Source organism: Ciconia boyciana, chromosome 10, assembly GCF_034638445.1.
Source record: "Ciconia boyciana chromosome 10, ASM3463844v1, whole genome shotgun sequence".
NCBI lineage: Eukaryota > Metazoa > Chordata > Aves > Ciconiiformes > Ciconiidae > Ciconia > Ciconia boyciana.
The window spans coordinates 6938296-6950494 of NC_132943.1; positions in this window are offsets into that span (position 1 = coordinate 6938296).

Genomic DNA, 12199 nt, shown 5'->3' on the forward strand with positions numbered 1-12199 from the left:
GTGAACATCAAGAGGGATGCAGTTTCATATAGGGTGCTGTGACATGGGAAGGGTGAAGAATCCTGAGGAAGATGGCTCATAAAGAGGAACACAGTCATAGAAATTCAGGGGGAAAAAATCATTTGAAGAAATATTTAGGTCTCTAAGAGTTTTGCAGTTTTACTAGAGTCCTGTTCTTAAATAATAATGCATAAATTCTAGGGCATCTGCAAAAGCAAATATGAGGACAGCACTTAAAATAATTTTCACTCAGGCATTTATCACCACAGGAAAAGTTCTAGGAAAAAAGCTTTCCCTAGTAATCTACAGTTAAATAAGTTATTATTCTCTGATGGACTAGGATGTCCTGACATAGTGTGTACCACAACCAGAAACAAACAAACAAACAAAAAACAAAACCAAAGAAAAGGAAAAAAGAAGCAAGGAGAAGAGAAAAGATGAAGGCTCTTGACTGTGTCCTCTCTGACTCCAGAGCACCAGTTTGAGAGACCCCAGTTGAACAAATCCTTTCATGTCCGAAATAATGGAAAAAGGCTTCTAGTTAAATACTTGCTTAAGGTTTTGAAAATAAGAAAAGGTCAGAATATATGCATGGGGATGAAGGAGAGAGAAACAATACTACCCATACCACCGCTGTGTGCAAATTAGTATCTCCTATACAGCAGAAGAGAAAGTAGCAAGCACAGAAACAGCCACAGCGACATTTCTTTCAGTCATGTACGTGCTATATCAAAAAAACTCTCACTGGAGGCAAAGCCCCAACAGGGTTGTGCCCAGAAGCCTAGTACTGGACTCTTGGTACTCAAAAGCAGAGGGGAGGATGCAGGACTGGGCAGTAAACTGTTTTTGCCAAACACTTGCCACTGGATGAGCAAGGAACTGGAGAATAACTGCAGCACAAGAGGGGCTGGGGTCCTGCAGACAGAGAACATGATGCTATTTCTTATGCCAAAGGCACATAGGATTCAGGGTGTGATGATTTCTGTCACACTGAGCCAAACTCGTTCCTGCTGCAACTTCACCAATGACAACAGACTTCAATCATGGATTAGTTTGGACCGCTGCCTTTCCAGAAATACAGTACAGCTGGAATGCTGGGGAAGGAAGCAGTCTTCCTCTTGTTGCCGCAGGCAGGCTGAAGCTTGTTGCTCTCAGTTCAGTTAATGTATGCACTTAACTTTAGAAGGTTCACTTAGTAGGATATGCTATTAAAAAAAAATAAATTTAAAAAAATCAAGTAAAAAATATGAAAAGTTTTGTTACATAGTTTCCAACACTTCAAAATGCTTTTGCAGGACAGTATTCAAAATGGGCCTGACCACAAAAGTATTCCTGTGAAGAAGCAGCACTCCATTCCTGGTGGATTTCTCCAGCAATATCTTTTCCACCTGGCGGGTTTCTTTTTTAATACAGAAACTATTCACACTAAGGGATTTAAAACTAATCAGTTTGCAAGCTGTTCTTAAACATCTACATTCCTATGAGACTAAAAATAATGTTCAACTATACATTCGCTATCTACATTGTATCATCCTCTAATTACATTTCACCACAAGGGCATAAAAATCATGATATCCTACCTTTAACACTGCAAAGGTGGGCAAAACTCTGTCATCTCAGTATTCAGGATCACTTAGTGTTAAATTTTCTTCTGTTCTGACATTTATTTTTACTTGCATGGGCCCCCATGCCAGCATGTGCACATTTCCTCCACGCTTCATCCCCGAATCTTTCTACCAATTACTTGATCTTCTCCCTCTCCCATGTGGCAAGCTAATATGAAACTGATCCAAATAAAACTGAAACAGAACCCTGTCTTTGGATTTTTCCAATTAAAAAAAAAAATACTATTTTGAAAAAAGAATACACTTACTAAAAAAAGAACCAAACAAAGGAGGGATGAAAATTTTCATCTAATTATAACTATTATAGCTGTGGCTTGAGAAAAATCCAGTTTTTGTGGAAGAGATGTAAAAAGAAGAACAATTAAAATCTGCATTTGTCTGTTGTAAAGAAAAAACCACCAAACCAAATCAACTCATCTCTTATTAGGAGATAGCCATTCCCTCCTTTCTCAGGAAAGCCAGGGTGCAAACAGAGCAATGATAAAATCAAATGTCCGCTGCTTTAACTGATAGCACTGCTTGCTTTGGGCTTGTGCCCCAGTGTGCTGAATTTGTACAGAACCAGATGTGGATCCAGGACGTAAATCAGTGTGCAATCTTCTCCCGGTGCCATTCACACAGAACAAACAGTCAGAGTTTGAGCAACAGGATCATGAGGTTGATCTCATTCAAACTCTCTGTCCTTTCCAAGCTAAGGGACCTGAATTTCCTCTTTGACACGGGTAAAGTGGAGATCTTCCATAACCCATTGTTTAATCAAACTACTCCAGTACCTTCAGTGGCACTTGAAGCAGTTTGCCTGGTGGCAAGCCACAGCTCCCTGGGCATGACAAGCCACCTGGAGAAGCAGGCTCCTGCCAAACCGTCGTGGGAGCGGTCTGCCTGGGTGGGGATGTTGGATGCCCATAACAACTCCAAACCCAAGTGGCTCTGAGGGAACTACGGCCTGGGGATCACCCGTACCACATTCATTCAAAATCTCTGCAAAGACTTCAGCTAGCAAATAGCTGATAAGGACATCACAAATAAAGCAGCTCAGGCAAGAGCTATCAGCAGGAAAACATAGTGATTTATCAATAAATGTACAACCACATTCTCAATTTAAAATACTTGAGTAAAGTATTAAATAGTCAGCATCTATTAATTATTTATAAATAATACTGTTTGAGTTTACAAATATGCATGCATACATACCTATATATATATACAAATATATATAGGGGAAAATTATGGAGCGGTTCATCTTGAGTGTGCTCAACAGGTCAGCCAGGGGATCAGGCCCAGCCAGCATGGGTTCATGAAAGGCAGGTCCTTCTTGACCAACCTGATCTCCTCCTACGACCAGGTGACCCTCCCAGTGGATGAGGGAAAAGCTGTAGATGTTATCTATGTGGACTTTAGTAAAGCCTTTGACACTGTCTCCCACAGCATTCTCCTGGAGAACCTGGTTGCTCATGGCTTAGGCGGGTGTACTCTTCACTGGGTAAAAAACTGGTTGGATGGCCGAGCCCACAGAGTTGTCGTGAACGGAGTTAAATCCAGTTGGTGGCCGGTCACAAGTGGTGTTCCCCAGGGCTCAGTATTGGGGCCAGTTCTGTTTAGTATCTTTATCAATGGTCTGGATGAGAGGATTGACTGCACCCTCAGTAAGTTTGCAGATGACATCAAATTGGGTGGGAGTGTCGATCTGCTCAAGGGTAGGAAGGCTCTGCAGAGGGATCTGGACAGGCTGGATCCATGAGCCGAGGTCAACTGTATGAAGTTCAACAAGGCTAAGAGCCAGGTCCTGCACTTGGGTCACAACAACCCCATGCAACGCTACAGGCTTGGGGAAGAGTGGCTGGAAAGCTGCCTGGCGGAAAAGGACCTGGGGGTGCTGGTTGACAGCCGGCTGAATATGAGCCAGCAGTGTGCCCAGGTGGCCAAGAAAGCCAATGGCATCCTTGTTTGTATCAGGAATAGTGTGGCCAGCAGGACTAGGGAAGTGATGGTCCCCCTGTACTCAGCACTGGTGAGGTCGCACCTCGAATGCTGTGTTCAGTGTTGGGCCCCTCACTACAAGAGAGACATTGAGGGGCTGGAGTGTGTGCAGAGAAGGGCAACGAAGCTGGGGAAGGGTCTGGAGCACAAGTCTTGTGAGGAGTGGCTGAGGGACCTGGAGTTGTTTAGCCTGGAGAAGTGGAGGCTGAGGGGAGACCTCATCGCTCTCTACAACTGCCTGAAAGGAGGTTGTATTGAGGTGGGGGTCAGTCTCTTCTCCCAGGTAACAAATGATAGGACGAGAGGAAATGGCCTAAAGTTGCATCAGGGGAGGTTTAGATTGGACATGAGGAAAAATTTCTTTACTGAAAGGGTTGTCAAGCATTGGAAGGGGCTACCCAGAGAGGTGGTGGAGTCACCATCCCTGGAGGAGTTCAAAAAATGTGTAGACGTGGCACTTGGGACATGGCTTAGTAGGCATGGAGGTGTTGGGTTGACGGTTGGACTAGAGGATCTTAGAGGTGTTTTCCAACCTTAATGATTCTATGATTGTTATGATATGCATACCTATATATACACATATAGATACACCCTTGTGCATATATACATGTAAGTATGTACAAAACAGACTCTCTGTTAAAGCTATGTGGAACTTCTTGTGTGTGAAAATGCACTCATCCAATCAAAAAATGTGTTTGCCGACTAAGTAGGATAAAATCTAGTTTTGCAAAACAGTTTGGTACAGGTGAATACAGGTGAATATATATGCATATATATATATATATACATGCGCTACATTTCTGAGATAATAAGCCTATTGCATCTGAGATGGGTACTCACACAGTCACAGCCACAGACTGTTCCCAAAGGACATGCAAGTAGTAATCATTAAAAAGGATTTCTTTTATGAAAAGGTTTCATATTTAAAAGTTGAAAGTGAACAACATAGGTACGATCTCAATGCATGTGTCTGTATCAGGGAGTATTGTGGCTCACCCCTAAAAACCCCTAACTGTCCAAATCATGGCTAGGCTCCATTGTAATGCTTCTTCTCGCTATGATCATCATTTTTTATTCTCTAGACAGAATGCACATGATTAGACAGAGACAATTAATTCACACTAAACAGTTTATTCGGGAGCCCAGCCCATTACTTCCCCGCTGTATATACTAATTGAAAACACTGATTGATCAAGAAAATGTTTCTGTGTACTTTAACAGAAAAATAGCACATTAATGCAGGAAGAATGTAGTTTTCCTCCCAGAGAAGGTTTCTGGCCTCTGAAGTGATTTAAACCTCATGGGGGGAAAATCCCACCACATAGCTCTGATTTAAAGAATTGGCTCACGTTCCCCAAGCTACTGCCTTTCCACGCCCTTGTCCTTCCAGCCATTTGGAGAGGTTCGATTTGTGATCAGAGGCACTTCTTTGCAATCAGTATAAATGCTCACATTTACAGTGACTCTTTAAAACAGCACGTGGCCTTGAGAATCAGAGTTTAAGTGCAAGGGAAAACGTGCTAAAAGACTTCATAGCCCAGCACAAAAGAGATCACATTGACTCTGTGTAAACCTACATTGACCCTGTTTATGAGAAACTCGAGAATGATTTTCAAAACAGGCTGTTACACTTATCAAAGCTTTTACAAGTTCCTTCACAATATTCCACTACCAATTTGAACTCCCTACGTGAGCTGAGATTTCCAGAAATGTACAACAATATTAATTCTGTTATGAATAAAGTACACAATAGTTCCCAAATAAAAACAATATTTTTACATTTTTCCCTGAGTTTTAAATATGTATTTTTAGATTCCTATATTTCAAAGTATGATTTTCTAGAAGATGGTCAGTATTTTTTCCCCTGGCTAAGCACAAAACAATATTAGCATCTCTAGCAGAAAGCCCTGGTAATTGGTTTGACAATTAAAAACACAAATATCAAACCGCGGAGGGAAGACTACCCAGGTCCAGTAATTTGCAGTTTTGTTTTGCAGGACAGGCTGCTTAAGGGCATTAAACAAACAGCATAAAATGCACTATATAATGGCAGTGACATTTTCAGCTGCCATTATTGTAAAAGGCAACAAAATACATATTGTCAACTAACATACCTGCAATGGCCTGTGTCCTTAAAGCATTTGTTTGGAGAAGCTGTTTTTAGAATTGGCCCAGATATTTGCGGCACAAGTTCCTTTACTTGAGAAAATGCAAAGCCATACATGAATCCTGACTTTCTGACAGACAACTCCTTGTGCTGTTTTGATCACAACAGTACTCTAAAATAAGTAAATGGCAACTCCAGGGGCTGAAGACCCATAGTCTGCACTACCCCCTCCAGTTTCTCCACCGGGAAACACCAGCATACCGAAATACACGGGTGCAATGGTGCTTGTTGCTTCCTTGCCAGCACCCATACTGACACGCCCATAAAAACCACTTCAAAACTGGTGTTTCCTTCCTTGGGCATCTAATTATTGAGGATTTCAGTACCTGCAATATCTTTGTAACTGTTCCGTCGGTTCTCTAGGAGAAAGTCATTCGAATTAATAAAAGGAAAGAGGTGAGATGCAGTCAGTACCATACAGAATCCTACCTGCGGATAGCTAATCTACAAAGACAGCCTAACCAACTGCTCCATCACATTTTCCTCATGAAGGAATAATTTGCAAACAGCAGTAGCAGAAGAAGAAAGATTACAGTTCCACAGGAAAAAAAATCCAAGGAAGTCAGCTAAGAACATTGCACATGACAGAAAAGGTATTTTCTCTGTTTTCTCCATTTAGACAGAACTGGACAATGCCTGACAGAAAAAAACCACTCGGTTCAGTCTCCAAAGAAAGTAAAGCAAGTCTAGCTTTCTAGTTTACATTTCTACCCAATCCAAAAAGGAACAGAAAAAAAATATTTTTTGTGTCTTATATGTGCTACAGGAATGTAGCAATTTCCTGTAACTAATGTTAGGGATCAAAAATGCTTTTACAATTACTATTTGGGGTACAGATGTTCATTTCTTGACTCAGTCCCTCTTTTCACTGGTATATCATTGGCAATCTTTTTGCAGCACTTTTGCTCTGCTACTCATTTTTCTCATACTTGCTTTATATGCTTAATTTTCAGTGTTGGTGGTACAGGGGTTTTTTATGTTCTTTGCTAGTGTTCTCTCTTCGAGTAATAAAACACTGGCATTGCTAGGTGCCTGGAAAGGTAACAGCCACAACTGAACACAGACCATAGCAGTCCACATCTGCTGCTGCAGTGGATCAGTGCATCTCCTTTCTGGTCATCAGTGCAGCATTTTGCTTTACTCCACTTAAGCATCTGGTCCTCAGTTTATATCTGATATAAAGTAAGTCTCACTGCTGAGATCTTCCTGGGCTAATGAAAACAATCATTTCTTTTGTTTTGTGCTGTGAGATTCAGTTTCTTAAATGTCAACTCAGCCCAAGGACAGGGTGTGGGGGGAATACGGAATATTGATCTGTGCTACAGACCACCATGCCTCCATAGCACAAGGCAGGACACAGCACAAGCCTAGTGCATCACGGCTGATTGAGGATCTTGACTGCCGGTCTTACGAGAAACAGTTAAGGAAGGAATTGGGAAAAAGGCATCAGAAGCTCAAGGGAAAAAAAAGGAATGAAAGAACAGAAAATGAAGTGTGAAAATAGACCAGACAAAGATATAAAGGGGCAAAGACAGTGATGAGTCAGGTGAGCTAGAAGAGAGAAAATTATCTTGAAAAGAATTAGAGGGCATTAGAGATTGGAAAAGGAGAACATTTTAAAGGTCACATTCTCACTTTTGGTTTGGGAGATTTTTGTTTTGAAGAGAAAGAAGGAGATTAAGAGTAAGAAGAGGTAAATAATGAGTCCATGTCTAATTTATTAATAAAGTAAAGCCAATCACCAACCCAATGTAGTTCATTTGGGGCCCTTTATAAGACCACCGTAAAATTAATAAGGGGCATCCAGGACTTATATTTCAGTTACCTAACTCTTAATTACCCTTGCCTTGACTATCTATCTGTGCAGCAGACCACTTTGACGTGAGCATGTATACTGCCCTCCACCTTGGAGGCTCTACAGCACCTGACGCTAAGGCCAGCAGGATACCCCTCTTTCTGCAGGGTACATGTGGTCTGTATGCTTTTCAACTAACATTAGCAGAAGCCTATTTAGACATCAGCAAGATGGTTAAAGGTTTGAGGTCTGCTCATCAAGATACAGATTCAAAGGCCCAGCTTGCAAAGATCATGACCTTTCTGAATGTGAGGTACTGCACACACAGGAGTTGTATGAGAAAATTGGCTAATAATAATTACAATAGCTTAATAAAAATTGTGCAAGGCGTATGCAAAATTGTGCCTTTCTAACCTGCCCTTTATCTCCAGCTCCTACTCTCAGAATAAGAGTAGTCTGCTCCCTGAGAGTACTAAAATTTTCATAGGATAAGAACCACAACATGCCAGCCGTACAGACCAGGATGCCAAAGGTGAGAAAAAAAGAAATGGTAATGGATTACAGACAGGAGATGACAAGAATTCTCCAAGGGACCTATTACTCTACTGCTGGCTGGCCTACAAGGAGGCTTGCTCTGCTGCTACATCCAAGGGCAGCCAAGTCATGTCAAGTCCAGCAGCTCCTGCCAGCTCACCTCCTTCCTCTGCTGATGCACCAGGCTGCCCAAGAGCCACGAAGCCATCACTTCCCTGCAGGTATCACACAACATCCTTGCCAGACAGCTCCGGTACTGCTCCCATGAAAAACACACATTAGTCTTCAGGGCACCCATACCACCAGTGTAGTTCATAAATATGCATCTGCTCAACCCACTTGTAAAACAGACAATTATTTTTATTTTTAAGAAGAAACTCTGAGGCACAAGTTTAATAGCAAGGTTGTAGAGGCAGGGTTTGAACAGGGACTCCTCCAGCCCCTGATAGGATTTAAACCATAGTAACACTCTTGCTCAAAGGTAATAAACTCTCCAAAGCAGGCACTCTGTCTTCCTTTGTTAAGGAAGACATATACTCTGAACATCTCAGGGATTATCTAGTACTAAGAAAACACTTATTAACAATGTATATTAAATCATGCAGACATTAGATTTTGTCCATTTTATAAGGAAAATTGCATTTTTTGAATGAAAGTTAAAAAGATTTTAGCCTACCTAGACCAAGGTTTCAGTTGGGTATCTTCATCATAAAAAACAGTTAGAAATGAAAAGCCTTTGCCTTTCTTTTAAGCCAAATCAGGTATTGGCCTAAAAAAGCAATTATTAGGGTCTCCAGCAAAATCCCAGACTCTGGTGCTGGGAACCCAAGGAAAGAGTAACTCTTTATCTTGTGCATGTAAATGTTTGTGTTCATAATTTCTGAAGAAAAGAGGGGGTTTGGGTGATTTATACGTTTTTCCCCTTTATTTGCCAAAGGTACAGCCTTCATTCAGCTTTTTAAAATTCAGAGAGGCTGTGAATATTCTCCTGAGCCCTATGTCCCTGCTCTTCATGATCAAGAGAGACAGTAGGAGGGCTGGAATTCTCTGAGTTCTTCCAAGAGTGAAGATGTTCCCTACCTATTACAAAGGAGGACAAGAAGCTGCTCTACCACTAAAACTTTCCTACACTGAAACTAGAGTTGCGGCACAACTGCAAAATGTTTATTTGTTATTAAAATTTGTCCTCATAAGCAAGCTGGTTTGCTTGATGTGTCACATCAAAACACACATACAAATTTAACTAGGAAAACTGGTACAAAATCTGCTATAAAGCACAACCAAAATAGGTAGCAGGCCCTGTTAAGAAGCATTTACCAGCAGTGGTTTCTTCTGTCTTTCCTATCCTGCTGAAAGGACAGAAAGGATTTTTGAGAAAATTATCAGGACAGAATCATAGAATCATAAAATCATTAAGGTTGGAAAAGACCTCTAAGATCCTCTAGTCCAATCATCAACCCAACACCTCCATGTCTACTAAACCATGTCCCAAGTGCCACGTCTACACGTTTTTTGAACTCCTCCAGGGATGGTGACTCCACCACCTCTCTGGGCAGCCCCTTCCAATGCTTGACCACCCTTTCAGTAAAGAAATTTCTCCTCATATCCAGTCTAAACCTCCCCTGGCACAACTTGAGGCCATTTCCTCTCAACCTATCGCTAGTTACTCGGGAGAAGAAACTGACCCCCACCTCAATACAACCTCCTTTCAGGTAGTTGTAGAGAGTGATAAGGTCTCCCCTCAGCCTCCGCTTCTCCAGACTTCTCCAGCCGGATGGTCTAGATAGGTGTTTCCATCTGTTCCCTTCCCAAATCCCTGTCATCATGTTTGGTGAAGTGCTATTTCCAATAGGCCAAATCCCTACTGAAAGTGCCTTCTGCTGCCCTGTTGTCTTGTTTGTTTGTTTATCCTTCACCTTGTTCCTTGCATATAATTTCTGTGCTTACTTTCTCTAGCCTGCAGAACAATCATCCTCTTTTCTAAACCCTGGAGCAATTTGACATTTTCAGCTATGAAGGCAGCCTTTGGATTGTTCTGCTTCTGAAACTGATACATTTTTAGTAGTCACATTTCCCTTTTTCCCCTCCTGATTTATTTTTCTCCTTGATTTCAGTCCTCCTCCCACTTCCATAGGGCCTGCTTTTATACAGATGACATCTGTGGATCCAAGAAATCCTCAATCACTTTGGCGCTTGGAGAGACAGTCACCTATTTGTCAGGATCAGGTCACCTATTTGACAGGATCACAAGCCATTAGAAGTACACTTGCATTTCAGGCAAACAAAGTCTTCTCTCCCTTCAAGGCAGGCAGCAGACACACCATATCATGTAGTGCCCACAATAACTGATCATTCTTTCTCTTTTCTTATCATTGACACAAAAACGTACTTACTGGAACTTAAACTCCCGATAGGAATATTCCTATTAACTACTCTATATTTATTACTCAAATGTTTGCTGTTGCAGCATTTAAACCTGATCAGACTCTTCCTTCAGTAAGTCAGCAAACTCACTAAAGTAAAACCCAAATATTAGATCAAGGCCCCATATCTCAAACAAAACTTTCACAGATCAAAGCTGAACTCCTAAATTTGGTAATAGGAGACCTGCTATCTTACTGACACAAAAGAAAACCCATCTCCAAAACAAAAAGTCAACATTTTAATTTGCAAATGTCCTATCGTTACCATCAAGAGTTGTGATTTTGGACTTGATGCATGTTCCTTTGAATAATTCATAATTGATTTTATCATGAAAATTGCTTTTATCAAGGCTAGAATATGCGCTAAGAACCATCTGCAATGACTGAGATCAGAAATTCAATGACTTTATGTAAAAGTTGTATGTAAGAATTAAAAAAAATAATATTACAGTTAAACTCCAAAGAGAATTCAGACAGGCAGAATGTAACCGTACCAGATGGAACTTGAGTTGAATTAATTTGAGCTGACACCTCCTCTCTTGCAAAAATAATTTTAAAAAGTATTCTGTCCTCTTAGTTCAACACTGTTAACTTGCACAATGGTCATGTACCTTGCAAATCTCTATCAGTTGAAATCTACTTTAAATCACAGCAGTTCTGAGCTACCCAATTATCATTTTACCTCCTCATTACTAAAATGTGCTACCTGTATCTTAATTTATTATTCACATACATACTCTGAAACCTCGCTTATTCCCTTTGGAAATCATAGCCTTCACTGGGATAAACTCATCCATGATAGATAACAGCTCTGTTAGCACTTAGTAATCCAGATCAGATTATTAGATTAGGACTGAACGTGCATTAGTATAATAAGACAGAAATCTATTCCAAATAGAGTGCAAACAAGCCCTACTTTAGAAAATAAATGAATGCAACTCATCTTTGAGTACACCATTCAGTAGAAAACAAAGATGTTCTACTGAGAAAGCCTGGAGGAGAATGTGATTTGTGGAACAGGCAGAGGTCTAGAAAGCATTACATCTTGCTCTTCCTTTCCTCCTTTCTTTATAATCAGATCATCCCTAAAAGCCAACATTCACATATACACTAATTATAAATAAAAAAAAAAACATCAGAATTTTTGCTATCATGCTGTAAAAAGATCCTACTCTGCTTTGGATGCAGTATATAAACACTGGTCCAACTTTTTCAGTTTCCTGGAGTCTTTCTTTCATAAATTTGTGCAACAAAAAAGCATGAATCTTACTCTAAGCCTTTCCCCCTGTCCTGGTTTCGGCTGGGATAGAGTTAATTTTCTTCCTAGTAGCTGGTATAGTGCTGTGCTTTGGATTTTAGTATGAGAATAATATTGATAACACGCTGATGTTTTGGCTGTTGTTAAGCAGTATTTACATTGGTCAAGGACTTTTTTTTTTTCCTTCAGCTCCCCATGCTCTGCCAGGTGCCCAAGAAATGGGAGGGGGCACAGCCAGGATAGTTGATCCAAACTGACCAAAGGGCTCTTCCATACCATATGATGTCATGCCCAGTATATAAACTGGGGGAGTTGGCCGGGGGGTAGCGATCGCTGCTCAGGGACTGGCTGGGCGTCGGTCGGACGGTGGTGAACGGTTGTATAATTATTTCCCCCCCCCCCATCCCACCGGGGGGG